Source organism: Dromaius novaehollandiae, chromosome 2 (assembly GCF_036370855.1).
Source record: "Dromaius novaehollandiae isolate bDroNov1 chromosome 2, bDroNov1.hap1, whole genome shotgun sequence".
NCBI classification, from domain to species: domain Eukaryota; kingdom Metazoa; phylum Chordata; class Aves; order Casuariiformes; family Dromaiidae; genus Dromaius; species Dromaius novaehollandiae.
The window spans coordinates 86089137-86106678 of record NC_088099.1 but is presented as its reverse complement, the minus strand read 5'-3'; the positions used below and the strand labels follow the sequence as shown (position 1 = coordinate 86106678).

Genomic DNA, 17542 nt, shown 5'->3' with positions numbered 1-17542 from the left:
GGATGCGACTAGGAAGGCCAAGGCCCATTTGGAGTTTAATCTTGCAAGGGACGTCAAGGACAGGAAGAAGGGCTTTTTTAAATAAATCAGTAACAAAAGGAAGATGAGGTAAAATGTGGGCCTGCTACTGAATAGGGCAGGGGCCCTGGCAACAAATGATACAGAGAAGGCAGAGATACTGAATGTCTTCTTTTCTTCAGTCTTTACTGCTAAGACCAGCCTTTGAGAATCCCAGACCCTGGAGACCACAGAGAAAGTCAAGAGAAAGGAAGACTTTCCCTTCGTCGAGGAGGATCGAGATAGAGATCATTTAAGAAAACTTGGCATCCACAAGTCCATGGGCCCTGATGAGATGCAGCCATGAGTACTGAAGGAGCTGGCACACATCATTGCTAGGCCACTCTCAATCATCTTTGAAAGGACACGGAGAACAGAAGACATATCTGAGGACTAGAAGATAACAAGTATCACTCCAGTCTTCCAAAAAGGCAAGAAGGAGGGCCCAGGAAACTAGAGGCCAGTCAGCCTCACCTCAATCCCTGGAAAAGTGAGGGAGCAGCTCATCCTGGATGCCATCTCTAAGCATATGAAGGACAAGAAGGGGATCAGGAGTAGTCAGCATGGCTTCACCAAGGGGAAATCATGCTTAATTCATCTGATAGCCTTCTACAATGGGATGACTAGCTAGATGTCTAGCTAGCTACGGTAGATGAGTTGAGAGCAGTGGATGATGTCTACCTTGACTTCAGCAAGGCTTTTGGCACTGTCTCCCATAACATACTCACAGGTAAGCCGAGGAAGTATAGGCTAGATGAATGGACAGTGAGGTAGATCGAGAACTGGCTGAATGGCAGAGCTTAGAGGGTTGTGCTCAGTGGTGCAGTTTAGTTGGAGGCCTGTAGCTAGTGGTGTCCCCTATGGGTCAATGCTGGCTCCAGTCCTCTTCAGCTGATTCCTCAGTGACCTGGATGAAGGCACAGAGTGCAGCCGCAGCAAGTTTGTTAGTGATACAAATGTGGGAGGAGTGCCTGATATCCCAGAAGACTGTGCTGCCATTCAGAGGGACCTCAACAGGCTGGAGAGATGGGCAGAGAGGAACCTCATGAAGTTCAATCAACAGAAGTGCAAAGTCCTGCCTCTGGGGAAGAATAATCCCCTGCAACAGTACAGGCTGGGGGCTGACCTGCTGGAGAGCAGCTCTGCAGAGAAGGACCTGGGAGTCCTGGTGGACAAGTTGACTATGAGTCAGCAATGTGTCCTTGTGGCCAAGACAACCAATGGTCTCCTGGGCTGCATTAGGCAGAGCATTGCCAGCAGCTGGAGGCAGGTGATGCTTCCCCTCCACTCCATCCTGGTGAGGCCACACCTGGAGGGCTGTGTCCAAGTCTGGACTCCTCAACAGAAGGAAGACATGGAGCTACTGGAGCAAGTTCAGCCAAGGGTTGCTAAGATGATCAAGGGACTGGAGCCTCTCTCATAGAGGAAAGGCCAACTTTTAATGCATGAGACTTCAGATTTTTTTGTCTTTGTGTTCAAAAAATACATATATTCAGAAGTCCTGCAACAGCCTAATGAACAATTTTTTCCTGTGGTTCCTAAGCCTAAGGTTCTATTACCTTGAAAAAATAAATGGGTATACTTCCACATAGCTCTGCAGAAATTAAAACCCACAGTGCTATTAGAGTGTCAGGTCAAAACTTTCAACAAGCTAAGGATCAGCTTCCTTTATCATGGGAACTACTTGTACTTTACCACGGTGCATCAACAAATAAAACAGTAAGAGAAACAAGAGGACTCATTGTTTTTAACAGCGAGACAGGGGAGCTCTCTTGGGCTTTCCGACAGATCTGAGTATGAACTTAGGTAAGTCTCAATTTCTTCATTCTTGCACTTTGTTCCTCATCCACTATCTAGGTTCGCACAAATTTCAGGGGCTTTATAAGTATCTTCAACAGAGTCATTACATAACTATAAATGAAAAGTAACAGCTATTAACATTATTTTTTCCTATAATTAGATATTTTAAGATAAATTATTCTAACTTTCATTTGCCTGAAATTCTGCAATTCTATCTGAAAAATTACAATTATGATTTTAAGGACACAAATTTCATTTACAAAATCAATGCTGTTTTGAAAAGCTATCTCTACAAACACTAACTGACAATTAGTTCATGACTGATTTAAAAAAAATGTACAATACAAATGCTATGGTGAGGGAACTGAAAAGAGTTTTGATAATTTATCTTTCTTCTTGGTAAGTACATGTATCTTGCTTAATCTATGACACAGTGGACTTGAGACAAAATATATGGCTTCTTAGGAATTTCTATATAGATTTTAATTACAGAGGACTTGCTTGTGGCTGCCGTTTTTGATCCATTCCTCCAAAGGCACAAGTCCCCATGAGCCTTCGTAAAGTATCATTTTTCTTGAGTTGCAAATAAGTATTTGAACATCAGTAATAAAACTCAAGTCTGTCAAGCAAGCTGAGAACAAAGTTTTTCAAGCTTCAGAGCTGCCACAGGGACACACTTCTTTTGAGGAACAAATCCAAAATGGCACTCCGGATTTTACGGCTCCTGTGGAACACCAGTGATTGCTATGTCACCCCCCCCCCCCCCCCAGCAGGGATGCTGCATTTTTAAAGCTGTTTTCTTGTTTATTCACAAGTCTTGTCAGAAATGCAAAATCATGGCTATTCTTTCCCTCACCCCCATTTCAAGACAAAACCCATACGCTTTTTTGTGTTTGAAAAGATTTTTATTTTAACTCAAAAAAGCATAACTGAGTATGGATGATGCCCTTGGGAGGAATAAAAGTTCCTTTTAAGTTAAGGCAAACAAGTTATTTTCTCTATTTAAGGGAATACGGTGATGTACAGATTAAGAATAGCAAAGCCACAAGAGTAAACGTGAAGGCTGCATCTTCAGCCAGAAAGAAAGCATAAAAATATCAGAACATGGAGTTTAGAAAATATGTCCTTTAACCACATAGCAAAACAGTGTGCAATAAAAAGTAGCAAAATTGTGGGTAATGATGTTCATCCCTTATGTGATTCTGTTGGCTTCAGTCAAATTACAGCAGAAAAATTCAACTGTATCTGGCAATAACTAAAGGCAGTTCACCTACCTTCTCTAAGAATTACCTAGGAAATGAAGTCAAACAATGTTTGTCTCATACGGTACTTATAATAAATTGATGCTGAACCTGCATGGAAAGCATTAGGGCAAATCATACACATTTTGTCAATTTGAAGTCCCAGCTGCTCACCAGAATTTAAAATATCAAGAAAATATAGTGCAGAAAAGATACTTCACTGTCTGCCTAATTAGATCAGACAATTCCTACTGCACGTCATGGGTCCCATTTCCTAGCCATGGCAACTGTCCCCCAACTTAAACAGAACTTTGCTGGTTTACAACAGAACTCATCTGGTTGCTTACAAAACAATGGAGAAGACATTTGCTGCTACCTTCAATTGAAAGCAACTGAGCATTATTTTTCTAGTAATGAATTTTTCAGTAAAAAGAAATTCCAGCTGCAGTTGATTTACGGAAGCAGTGAATCAGAAATGACACACAACATTTATATACCACCGGAGTTGTGAATGTACGTAATCACAACCATAAAAAACAGACCCAGTGTTTTCTAGTGACACTTGAAACTTACTACACAGTGCAAGAGAAGTCCTTTCTCCAGTTCCTCCTACACACATTTCCCCAGTCACATAATGGGAACCTCTATCTACACAGAAGCTGTATGCAGCTGTCTTCTTCATTAGTTGGACACCCAACCACAAGAACAGTGAAGTAATCAAGAACAGCTTTCTGGCATGGCTTGATTTAAGCCTACCAACACTTCCTCTAGAAACAGAAGCACAATTATTCCTTTTGAACTCTGTTCCCTTGGTCTCCAATAATCTCAGTTTAACATATTCTCCAGCCCTGGAGTGGTAAGTTTATTTCTCTCTCCTCTCTGACACATCTGGACAACACAGGCGAACTCGGTGAAAGTAACAGAAGCACTCTGAACACATGCTAAGAGCCACAGCTCTCATCTTTGCTTCCTTGTGAGAACTAGGGGCACCAGGCATGGATCAGGTATATTTCCTTCTCCCAATATTTGACTACCTCTCAACACTTTTCTTCAAAGTCACTTTATACCTCTCTTGCTTCTGGACTCTGCCTCTATGCAATCTTGTATTAGCTTACAGAGTTCCACTTGGGTCTTTCAGACTTTCCAATTTCTTTTCACCTTTTCTATCTAGAATGGTAGGCACAGTAAGAGGATATTGCATACTAATCACTCTTTTGGATCCATTCAGGGAGGTGCTATGGTACTTTTTTTCCCCTCCAGTAGCTCCACGGGTTTTCAGAGTCAAAGGTCTTTATCTTTGGGCCTGGAGGAAGGCTTAGTAAGGAAGCTACTCATGGGTGGACTCTTTCCAGAAGAAAGTGACAAGAAAAGCAGTAGAGACAATAGCACTTTCTATTTTCAAGCGGCAAAAGTGGAATATCCATATGGTAACCACTGCATGACCAACAAAGACACAGCCCATGCTTGAAAGCATTTGAGTCTTAGTAGACTTACAGGATCTTCCTCCAATACCCTCTGAAATCTTAAAGGCTGTGACTGAAATCTGGCAGCTCTGGAAATCTCTTACCAAGGCTTGCCTTTCACTAGCTTCCGAAATAGGCCCTATCATGAAGACTAAGAAGGTAACTGTTGCAGAAATTAGGCTTGTCGGCCTCCATAACAGGGCTCGACCCTAGGTTCCCACAGAAAAGTTCAGAGTCAAATCAAAACAAATCAGATAATTTTAATCACACGCGTGCCGTAATTACAGCTCGAGCTGGGTGCCTCCGAAGAGGGACCCCAACATAAACAAATTCTGGGTAATTATAGTCTTTTCGACTTACATTTCCCACCCCTCATGTGATAGTTAGACCAATGGTAATTTTTTGGTCTGGGGTCTCCTGCTCCTCATTGGGTCTAATCGTCATTCTGAGGCAAGCTGTTTTTCTCCTTATTTTTGTTTTTTGCAGTCTCTGATGACGGTTGTACTTCTGTTTTTGTTGGCGGTTGTATCCCAAGGTCTTATGTTCCCAATTGTTTTGGCGTCTTCCCTCTCGGAGTCGGTGACACAGGTGCACAGACTGCATGTCGCTTCCTTATTTTCCCAGCCTGAAGGAGATCTGAGGCACTATTTTTTATGAAACTAAGTAAAGATTTGTTACCTTTCCCACGCTTGGCCTAAGGCTTCAGCAAATCTAGCCACTCATGCTAAGCAAGTTTTATATAAGTTGTTCTAAGCAGCCATTTCTAGACAGTTTCAGTTCACTATTCTTTAACAGTAACACTCCCATGCCAAATTTGTTGTTTCCTTCGAATACACATCTGGCAACAGATTATTGCTCTCTACATTAAAAGAAAAGCTCAAGTCATGGAAACAAATGAATGGCTATTTTCTTATTCAGCCTGTTAACTTGAGTTTGAGATAGGCTGTATATTTGGTTATGCATATTTTATACATCTTTAGCCTCATAGCTGCATATATAGTGTAGGGAACTTCCTTTCATACAAGTAAGAGATGACATTTTGACTTTTTCTGTATTATTATTGCAAAGTTTGCATCTCTAACTAACTGTGGAGTTTTACTGCACTTGGAAAGCTAGAATACAGCTGCTCTTGGCTAAAGTTATTCCCAGAAGAAATTGTCCCTAAGCAATTCACTGTCCTTACACTTCGCAATCATTGATCCTAATTGCATATGCTTGAGATGGCTCTGTATTCAGCCATTCTGTGCTCTCACACTTTATTCTCTACAGCTTCTTGTAGACAGCCACTCTTGTTTGCTAACCAAGCTTATGAGCCCTCTTATTAATCTGCACATGTGTTTAATATGAACTTTGAGATTTTTTTGTATGCTTGGGGGTATGTGTCACTGAAACGTGGAGTTAACTTAGGGGATATTCTCTAGTACATGTGATGGTGGAATTACAATTGCAAAATCTGAGTATATTCTTTGATTTTCTCTTTAATTTTTATTCCAATAAGTAAGGATAAATTCCATTTACATCTGCCTTATAACTTAATTGTTTCTACACTTGCAAAAAAAACAGTCTAATTTACTGTATTTTACAGAAATTTTTACCTTCTGCACAATGACATTTTCTGTTAAAGCATTCAAGAGGACCCTCCTTAAATCACCATCATCAGTTTGACAAAGAATGGCGTCCATGAGAAAGCATTCCACAATGTTGCAAATGGAAATTTTAATAGCCCTCCCTCTTTACTTGAACCCAGCTGAATTAGAAAGAAATATGCATGCTGTTAAGAAATTACTCTGAAGTGCATCTTTTTAGAATTCATTCTCCAACATATACTTTCTTCCTGCCTTGCACTTTCTCAATGAGTTTGTTCTGTGATAAAGCTTGCAGCTGGATGCAATTAAACACTATAGAACTACTTCCTATCAGAAACTGCAGTTTTAAAGGTACCATAAATAAAAATAAATGCAGTATGTTGTTTTAAAATAAATGTGCAAATTAGCATAACACACAGGCTCTTTTTATCATTAAAGTTTTTTATTTTTTTCCTATTTACTGCCTTGTATTTCTGAGTCAGGATACAAGCATTAAACGTATTATGCCTTCAACCAAAAGGCATTATGATCAAATTAAACTGTTAAACCTAACCATGTTTCTTCATGTATTCTCTACAAAGTAAGTTCTACCAACAGCTGAAACTAATTCATTGCCCAAAATAAAAATATCAAAAAACAGTGCTGTTGAAAATCAAAATTTGAAATACAGGAGTCAGATGGAAAAGGTCAGCTGTCCTATTTTTAAATGTCTCAAGCAAAGATTCTGTATTAATCCTTAGGAGGTAAGTCCATTGTTTAGTAGATATTATTCATATAAACTTTTCCTGATATTAACTCTAAATAAAATCTTACTTTACAATCATATAATTATAAAACTTAGAGTCAACAAGGTAACACCATGCACACGTAACACAATCCTCCTGAGAAAAACATTAGGAATCAATCTTTCCTAATCCACTGTCACCCAAGAGTGATTAATTATAACCATTCCTGGGTTCTATCAAGACCTAGCAGTAGCTACATACATGTATCACATTTATAAACATACACTAAGTAAATTTCTCAACATGTGGATTGATATAGATTAGGCCTCATGCAAGTTTAAGACATTGTCCACTGAAGGATAATGCCCCAATGGAAAAGAAAGGTTTTTTATGACAGAACTTTGTTAGTCAGGTAAATACAGGAGCTGATTGCTAGTTTAACTTGTTTAACAAAGATATGTTCACATACTTAAGTAGGAGAAAAGAAAATGAGCTTCGGAATGGAAATGTTATCTCAAACTTCTGAAAGACTTCACAGGGACACTGATAGTATGAACTAACATGCTTCATTAAATAGTGAGTAATCCAAGCCAACCTTTGCCCTCCAACTGAAGGCAAGTTGTAGGGGTTACTTCTAAAGATATCCAGTGGAAATACAATCTTTTGGGAAAAACCCTGACTGAAGCTCCCAAATAGGCAGTCTGCAATAAACACAAATTAAGGTACAAGATATGCACACGGACTCAACTTTGGTTCTTATCTATTCAATAAATAGTGACATATTTCTAAGGTACACAGTACCATAGCAACATTGGACTGCATTCCAAAAAAAGTTAAAATCAGGAATCTATTGTGGTTAAGTGAGATCTCCAAAGACTGTCAAAAGGTAATTGAACAGAAGAACAACAAATAGCAGATGTGGCAGTGTAGCAGTAATCCCAGGACGATGCCCCAGTTCACACAATAAGACTCACAGCAACACTGGAACATGACAAAGAGAAGTTCACATTAGAATTCTGCTACACTCAGGCTTTCCACAAGTCTTCTCAGGGCACGCAGGAGGAATAAGGGGTAGTGAAATTAGAAGTTTCATATGAAATATTCGATTACTTTTAGACACCTGCTAAAGAGCCAGTTCATAACCAATTTTCAGAAAGTCAAAATCTATTGACTTGTTCACTAAAATAGTTATCCAAGTCTCATTATATACAAACATTTTTATTCAAACATGTAAATTAGCTAATTAGCTTGGCAAGAACTGTGCAAGTCACCTGAACAGTTATGAGATCCTGGTACATTTTACATCACATTATAAAGCATGGAATCCTAGAAACAGCATGCCTCCTCTGCATTGTCATTTTAACATCAGTTTATATCACTATGAAGTATTTGAGGAGCTGGAGCCATCTTTGCTGATGATTAGACATTACACAGCAGTGCAAAAGGACTTCCAGTTGGTTCCTTTAAGTGTAATACAAGCAATATTACTAAGTTTTTATATGCTCTTAATTCATGCAAAGAATCCCCCGCCTGAAACCAAAAACAATCATGTAAAGCGAAAAACATGTAGAAATAAAACTGTATTTGAAAGCTTAAGGTTTTTCAGAAAGCTCAACATTACTCTTTCCTGATTCATATTTCTGTGAATAATTTCAAAATCTTATTGTTAGTAGATAAATGCCAGTTTTAAAGAATTCTTTTAGCTTTCAAATTATTACAGCTAAAGATGACTGTGCTCTTACATTTCCAGCATGAAGAGAGGCTGAGAATATTATTGGGGGAAGGATCACTATGTATTCACTTCATCTTTTACTCTTTTATAGGCATCTGCCTAGGACCACTGCTGGAAAGATTATACTCTGTTATATGCGACTACAGCTTGATGCTATACAGCCATTTGCAGATTCTTGCCATATCATTTTTCTCACTGGGAGATGGGACATAAAATGAATTATATTATCAGTTACGAATAGCTAACATCATTAAAATTCAGCTTTAACCTGTTAGAACAATATAATCCCAAGATTATCCTAAAGTACACTACTATTACTCAAATAAAGCCTTTTGCTCAAATTTTTGGATTTTGACTGTTACATGTAGGATTGCCTTTTTAATCCTCAAGTCCTGTAGCAAAAAACAAACCAAAAAACTACAACAAAGCCCCTTTTCAGTCTTTTAGGTCTGATTTCCCTAAGAGGTTGATAACGGAACCATGTTTTCTTCCAGCAGACCTGTACTTGTACACCTGGAAGCATTTAGTCACTAAAATGACTGCCAATATGCCAATGTAATGAATCTGCAGAGAGCATTGCTCCTTTGAATTAAAGACATACAAACCTTCATCAGCTGAGGACTTAATGTGACATTTTAGCGTTATATTTTATAGGTGCAGCACAAAAGTTGCAGCTCAGATGGGAGCTTCGGTATGTAAAGTGAGTTAGAGGTCTCATTACTGTGTGTGATGTGATGACTAAGATAGGTGTTAGCAAGCAGATAGACCCAAGTTAACATCATAAAACAGCTTCCAGCCACTTTAGAACATACACACAAGTTTACAAGTGGCTACATCCATCTTTCAGACTTAACTGTAGGCATCCAAACTCTATTCAGGGAGCCAGGTCCCTAAAAGGCAGCTTAAGACTGAGTGTACCCAGGCCAAAACACTGAGAGATGTCTACACACAAAGTAGGAAGCATAAATACATGTTAAAACCAGTACCCTTAACATTTTTGTTATTGGGAGGAAGAATAATTATATGAATTGCCATTAAACAATACATACATATGGGACAATTTAGATGACTTAATGCATCTTATACGTGTGATTTAAATGACAAAATATAACTTATGTGATATAATGGCTTCCTGGGTAAGGCTGTTGGGACTAGATTCTCAGTTCCATGTGCTCATGGATTTCAGCAAGTCACAAAATATTTAAGTACAGGGAGCCTCTCTAATAGCTTTAGATTGTTTTTGCATCCATGACTTTGGCCACTTACTTTGACCCCAGAGTTAGTATCTAGAACACCTGCAGCAAGGATTTCCACAGTTTAACTAAGCATACTGTGAAGAACCACTTTCTTGTTCAATAGGTACCTTTCTCCTGATTTTGTGTTGCCTATTTCTTGTTTTCAAAGAGACAATGGAGTTGATTTTATTTTAATAGGGCGCACACATTGAGACCTACCACAAATGGTCAGTGCCAAAATCCACACTTCTGATCCAGGGTGCAAGCAGATGGTATTTCAGGAAACAATGTGAGAAACTTGCTACCATTTAGGCTTACAGGAAGCATCTGTCACATAGGTCTCTACTGGGCTCTGCCGTGCATGAGGGAACACAACTCCCATTTGTAATAGAAAAGAACATCATTAATGAATCAGACTTCAGACCAGGTCCTAAACCAGGAGCAGGTTTCAGACAGTAGAGAGATGTAAATCTCTAGGCAAGCCTATAAACTGGCCTGGAGAGGCAGACTTCACTCAAATAACAATGCTGTGCAAGTTTTGCCAGATCTTGTAATAAAATGACAGAATCCACTTAGATCCCGATGTTCCATGGAATATACTTTGACAATTCCTCTGTTCCAAGTTCTCTAGGAGATCCTCTAGCTATCCCAGACCCACAAAAAATGATGTAGTCATTTCCCAAAACACAGAAAGTAGTATGTCTGCACGTCACCTGGAATGTAAGAAAATTAAGGCACCTTACCCTTCTGCTGTATTCATAACATCAGGATGCACCAATCAGCTGTCAGATGTGCAGCCCACAGTGTTCTGCAAATCTCTCTCATCATATCTTCTCTATGATAATCAAAGCGGTTCCACTGTAATGGAAGTAAGAGTAGTCAAGCCAAAGAAAGGGAGAGGTAGTCATTTATAAGTTTCACATAATTGTACTGAGATTCTTACTGTTCAAGTCAACCACACAACTGGTTACAAGTATTGTATTACTGGGGACTTCCATGGGAGTTTAATAAATTTGTGTATAAATTTTTCCAGAGTCTCCCCAGTCTCTACAGTACCTTCCAGTTTTAGCTCCTTCTGCAGACAAGAGTACAACCAGTCTTGACATCAGTGCATTATCCTATTGGCATGTCCTATAAAGATAGAGGAGAAATTGTTTATTTTAAAAGTGAGCATTTGGAGTGTCCTATAAAAAAAGATGAGCTCACTGATCTGAATTAAAAAAAGGCTTGAGAGGCAATGGAGGAGCTGCATTACTGGCTTATGAAGTGTTTTCATCTGCACTGAGGGCCCCCCTAATTTATCTTAATACATAAACCAGAAATATCTATTGAAACATAAGATACACGTTTGATTACTATAAAAGCTATATTAATTCATTCAGATTACCTTATGTTGATCAATAATCTCTTTGGACTATGTAATGCTGTAAGTTACAAGTCACTGCTTTCTAGGAAGCCAGAAGGCGCTCACTTCAGCATTTCACATGTTCACCATTTATCACTACCTCCATGCAACTGTGACAAGGCTTGTTGTATTTTAGAATGATTCCCCAAGAAATACAAGGAAAAGCACCATCAGGTACATGGACTGGAGAAATACAAGTGCTGACAGGAGCAATAGTTACAAACACTTCTCCCTCACATCCCCAATTATTTTAACTTGGCCTTTAGCATGCAGCTGCTGCCTTTCCAGTCAATATAATACAAGCTAACCACAGCAGTTAAGTGCTTTCAGGGTCATAACACTAAAACCAATGGGTATTATACTCTGCTCCTGCAGAGATACTTTTAGGAAGTAACAAATGCAAGACTTGGACACAAATGTTTGCAATGACAAAAATTAAGAGAGTACCTCCACCACCTTGAATAAATCAAGTATTATAGTTAAAGATCAATTATTAATCATATTTTCTGTGATAGTGGAAAGGATTTATTTTAGTTTATTTTCTATCTACAACCGGACTACAGAAAAGCACAATCATTGTGTCAACTCATAGAAAATCAAGAACTTTAATCAACTATACAGTTTAAAGTCACTAGATCTTAAGTTTCAACAATATATCATCATCAATACATAGAACAATGGAAGTATAAAGTAGATAGAGTAGGTAGGTTTCAGATCAACTGAAACTGCTGTAGAAAGAAATAACTTTTCACAACCATATTTTGGTCAGAATATTGTGAGTTGCTACTATCTCATGATAACATATCATGAGATATGTTTGGTTCCTAGTATAGCTTTCACTTATTTCAGTGAAAGCTAATGGTGCTTTCTGGGGGAAAAGATCCATGGGGTCTTACCCTAACATTGTCAGTAAACATAACCTAAATATAGTGATTTAACCCCAAAACCTCACTACAGAGAATAACTGAAATGACTTAAAGGGAAATCATTAATGAATGAGAAGGTAGAAAGTGTATTAATATTAACTGGAATAAGCTAAAGAACCCTGATAACACTTAACATTGCATTTAACCTATAAATGATAGAGCTTTGAAATTTGTTTCTTATTAAGAGTTTACATGTTCTATGGCACACAAACACTACTACAAAATGTTTGACTTCTGTACAACATGTACAATCTAAGTATGAACAGATAAAGAGATTTGATTGAATCATGCTGAGCAAAGATTCCTGTATTTTCTAAGCTTTTTTTAGTATTTCGGCAATTTTCTGGAAAAGAATGAAACATACTAGTGACAGTAACAGTATTTGTCATATTATGATTTTTCTCCAATCAGTATCTGGGATAGACTACGTAGGCAGAGTACAGAGCACATATTTTAAATAGGTGAAATACTAGCATACATACTATAAATCCATTTTTATCAGTGTCGTATCAGCGTATAAAAACCTATGGGAGCAACAGCAAAAGGGTTATTACCAGTTACTTAATATTAAAACTTGAGTCCTATTTTAAACAGAGAGACAATGGAACTAATACAAGACTAACCTGTACAGCAGCCTAACCTTGGGACTGATTGTGATCACTGCAGTCATTGCTGGAAGGAAGCTAAAGATGCACAAGTGGTTCAGCTGATAGACAGTTGCAAAAATCCTGCAATAGGAATGGGAAGAGCTGCCTGAGGATGTCTGTTGAGGCCAAGACAAGAGATGGAAGTTTCATGTTTGTCTGTTGTAGTTTCCAGCTTTAGTGCTGGTCATTTCCCTGGATTGAATTTAAGTACTGAAACTTCAGTTAAACTCCCATCTTGCACACATGTACACTCGAAGATTAGTTTTCATTATTAGAAATGAAAATTTGATTCCTGGCTATACTAAACTATTTCAGGCTACAACTGTACTAAGCACCTGGAAGTTCCAGTATACATTTAAAACTACTATACCAGAATTATAGGTATAAACAACCCAGGGGGGAAGAGGAAGTCACAGAAAATTGTCCGCATCCCAAAACCTTCACCAAGGAGAGCTCAATATTGATCAGGGTGGGTTCCTTCCTCCTTCTTGCTGAGGAGAGCAGGATGTTGCAGCTTTCTTGCTTCTTCAGCCTGGCCTCTGCCTGGCTTTTTCTTCCCACATTTCTCAACACAGCCTGGCTCTTCTCCAGGCTGTCAGTGCAGTGAGACAAGCACACACTGGCCACCCCAGCCCTGGAGACTTCCCAGGCTGTGGTTTGTTACACAGCAATGACCACAGCTGCTCACGCTGTTACCACAGACGGCTTAACCCCAGCTCGCACCAGGTAGGCGAGAGTCACTTAACTGTGAGTGAACTGGGATGTTAGGCTGAACTTGTCTCAGGCCCAGGTTAACGCAGACAGGTCCTGAGACCTTGCTCAGTTAGGGCAATACACAACCTGGGCCATTTTCCTAGTAACAGAAAAACTGGAGTCTCCATGTGACAACCTCCCCCTTTTAATGGTCCTCTAAACATATATTACAGTTCCACCGGTCTAACAAGGATATCCTGCGAGTCCTCATCAGGACTAAGCAGTACATCTTGGAGATGTTCAGTTTTTCTGATCCGACCTTGCCTCAGGATAACTGGGATAAGCCTGGAAGTGACTTGTAATTTCTCACTGCAATGGATGGCTATTACTTGAACTGCTAAGTGTGTGACTGCTGACAGGTGCCACACAGGAAATCATGGGACTCCAGATGGTGCAGGCCGTAGAAGAGGGGCCTGCTCTGGGGTACTCCCCAAGAGTTAACAAACCCCAGGTATACCACAGCTGGAGCCACACTGTGGGGTTCCTGCAGCCTGGGGGCACACCCTCCAACTTGTCATGATTGACAAGTCCAGACAGAGGAGCAGTGACACCGCAGACCCACATCACAGACATCTCGGTGCTGTGGAGCCATTCCCCTCAGAACCACTTGCTAATGGGCACATTGTTACCCACTGAGCAGTGTTTAGGCTGATGTGCACGCTGTTATTGACTAGAGCCATACAGCTTTCCTATAGCTCTGGGCTGGCATTGTTCTGACTGGGTATAAAAGAGTAAGCCACATAGGTTGGTGCAGACTTGGACCCACAGTCAGCTGGCCTGCAGACCCAAGGACCCACCTGTCAGTGGGGACAGCCCTGATGTCAATAGCATGGTGAGGGAGAAACCAGGGAAAATCAGACCACAAGGGTGGCCCATGCGGGGTCAGAGCAGTTGCTGTAACGTGCACCCATTGTTAGAGAAACTGAGGAAAACTATACTGGAGGGGTGACCCATAAGGGGCAAGAGTGGTTGCTGTACTGTGCATCCGTTGCTTGAGAATCCAGGGAAACTATATTGGAAGGGTGGCACTGAAAGAAAAGAGTGTTCATTGTGTTGTGCACCCATGATTGAACTGGAGACCTCTGATATATATATATATTTTTGATTGTTATATTTCTAGCTCTGCTATACTTTTAGCTTTGTTATAACCTCTTCTTTAGTAAATTTTCACACTTGACAATGATGATCTCTTGAGTTCAGTGCAACTAACCCCAGAAACTGAAAGAATCCTGGATGCCCCTCTAGTGGCACCTCACACTCACACAGCCAACATCATCTGCATGAGCACCAGATGAGCACGATTGTTAACAGAATGAGTACAGGAATACTGTTCAATTCCAACTTCTAGAATTGTCTAGAAGCTGGAAATCACATCCTTACTTTGAAAGGGAAGATGTCATTAAAATCCCATCCTTCAACAGGGACTATACTAGTTAGACAATGATGTCACTCACAGCACTTTCTGTATGTTGAGTATCGACACAAACATAACTGGATCCCACAGAAATGATTAGAGTGACCAGAAGCAGAAAGAACACGACCAGTCACATCTAGTCCCACTTTGACTGAAGCCATCATCCAAAGGTTGAAAACTCTTATCTGCACACAAATAACACTGGCTGCCCTGATCTGATATCCTTCCAGAGAAACTGCTAGGACACTCCATCAAGTCTGGCAGTCCTTCTGCTGACATGCACATCTTTGATCTCAAACATTGGTGTACTACAGCAAATTTAAGGATTTTTCTCATCAGTTCCTTAAGACCCAGCAGAAGAAACTCTCAACTGATGCTTGATTACATACATATGTGGAGATGCAGGCTGAGCTCTGATACCTCCCTGAGGAACTCCTTGTCTCTCCCTCTGCCAAATTCTGTATTTCTAAAACAAAAAAATCATAACACATAAAACTAGGCCAATGTGTACCCCTACTTCACGGAATTAGTTTACCATGATGAACATTTTTATACTCAGATTCCTCTTTACTCCTTCTTAGGGTGCTGAAAATCCCATGAAGTATTCCAGACCCCAAGTACCATCCACAGAGAAATGAATATTTGTGGTGCACACTCGTACAAACACTCATACGGTGTTGATCTAGTAATCATGTTCAGGGTTAAAAAGAGGTCAGCTCCTCTTCATCTAGGGGAACAGAGTTCTGCAAGTGTGGACTTGGAGACACTGTAATGCAGACCCACTTGCCTTCAAAACACAGCCAAGACTGCTATGAACAGCTATCTTCATTATCTAAGAACACTTCCTGGAGTTCCTGGTGATATTCAGGATAAGCTGTACTGCTGTTTCCTTAATTCTTTACACAGTATCTTCTACTAACAGCTTTATTACAAGATTAAAACACTTTACTCAAACTTAAGGAACTGTTCACTGATCTGCCACCCTTGTTTCTTACCCTTGAATTCCATCTCTTCTTCAGAAGAGGAAAAAAAACACTACTTTCAACAAAGAGTAGGCATTACACTTACACCTACTCTTTTACCTCCCTCTTTCTCTGAACAGAAATGGTTTAAACATATCAAATAAAACTATACCTTACACCATTATCCTTGTGGCTCATGCAGATTTACTGGCCTCCAACCCTTTCCCAGAGTATAAAGTTTTTTTTTTCTTTTCCCCACTTATCCATTCTTTTATTTACATACTACAGCAACTTTGAATCTATTCTTCCATACATTTGTGTGTTAAGGCCTTTGAAATTAATCACTGTCTCTTCAATTCAAGTATCTGCCATACAACAGTAAGAAGGAATTTTGTTAACATTCTGAGGTGGCAGAGGTACTAAAGAAAATTAGCTGTTTTCAGGAGAAAAGTACCTGAGGGCTCATGTTACTCCTACTTTCCTAAATTGCATTTTTAGATGTATTGATGTTCCTAATAGTCCTGTTTCCGTACACACTGATTTTTATGGTGTTGTTCTTGCAAGTGTAAGTAATTCTCTCATTTCTTAACTGAACTGGAACATGACTGATGTATGGTGGAAAGATGCACAAATGAACCCTACTAGGCTGATATAAATTATTCCTTATAATTTACAATTTGTGTGCAGTTGCCAAGGAAAATTAATACTTATTTATCAAAACTGATTAGATGCCTCATATCTCTAAATTGAAGTGTCTGGGATTTTAAATTTGTACTCTTGTTAATTTCAAAAAACAGTCAAGGAAGTTAGAACCTGGCCTGCGAACTTTGAATCTCCAGGGTCTTGACAGAGATGGGAAACTTCTGCATGAGGCTGTTGATGAGATTACCTCCCCCATCCACCTGGTTTGTGGAGTATGGACATACAGTGCTGTAATCCAGGTGTCAAAGTATAAGCACGTAATAACATTTGATATTCTCAACAGTATCCTCAGCATCCGCATATAGCTGCCTGGTATTTTACAGGATCCACAGCAGACCCAAGCTCTTCTGAAACAACCCACAGAAGTCTGGCAGGATACCCTGTGCATCTGAGACTAGCTACCTGCAATCATGCAGTTGGTTTGGTACAGGCCCTTAATTGCTGCAGTGTACAGCACAGCACTCAAATTACATCTTGTTCCAGAACTGTGTTATAAAATAAAAACCTCATGTGGTCTTATTTTCTGTTTCACTTTCTCTAAGCTGGACCTTCATCTGGAGTCCACAGAAAAAAAACCCCAAACACTAAAAGCAATGGAAAGTTTCTAAAGCTATTTATAGAGACAATATATAAAACATGAAAACTTATTTGAAAGAATCATAAAATACATGCCTGAGATGAGCCATACCTCAACCATACCAAAGGAAGTCCCACCCTACAACTCAAACTCCCTTTTATGCAAATTTAAGTGTAGTTGGATCTAATAACTATTAAAGATCATTGAATGCACTGTACTTCTTAGCTCAAACGGCATTAACTTTTAATTGGCATTTTTGCATATGATTTTTCCTGATGAAAGCATTGTGTAAATAGTGACATGAACAATTTAATAGG

The 17542-nt window shown here is 39.4% G+C and overlaps 1 long non-coding RNA gene across 1 annotated transcript in view; it reads right to left on the bottom strand.

Annotated features, from left to right (window-relative positions):
* Positions 1 to 10588: 10588 nt before the first annotated feature.
* LOC112996408 (uncharacterized) overlaps positions 10589 to 17542 on the bottom strand; it is a 112278-nt gene continuing 105324 nt past the window's right edge. Inside the window, exons 3-4 of the long non-coding RNA XR_003262425.2 lie at positions 10896 to 10970; positions 10589 to 10697 (exon numbers count right to left, since the gene is read on the bottom strand). This is a non-coding gene — a long non-coding RNA (uncharacterized LOC112996408). The remainder of the gene's footprint in view (positions 10698 to 10895; positions 10971 to 17542) is intronic.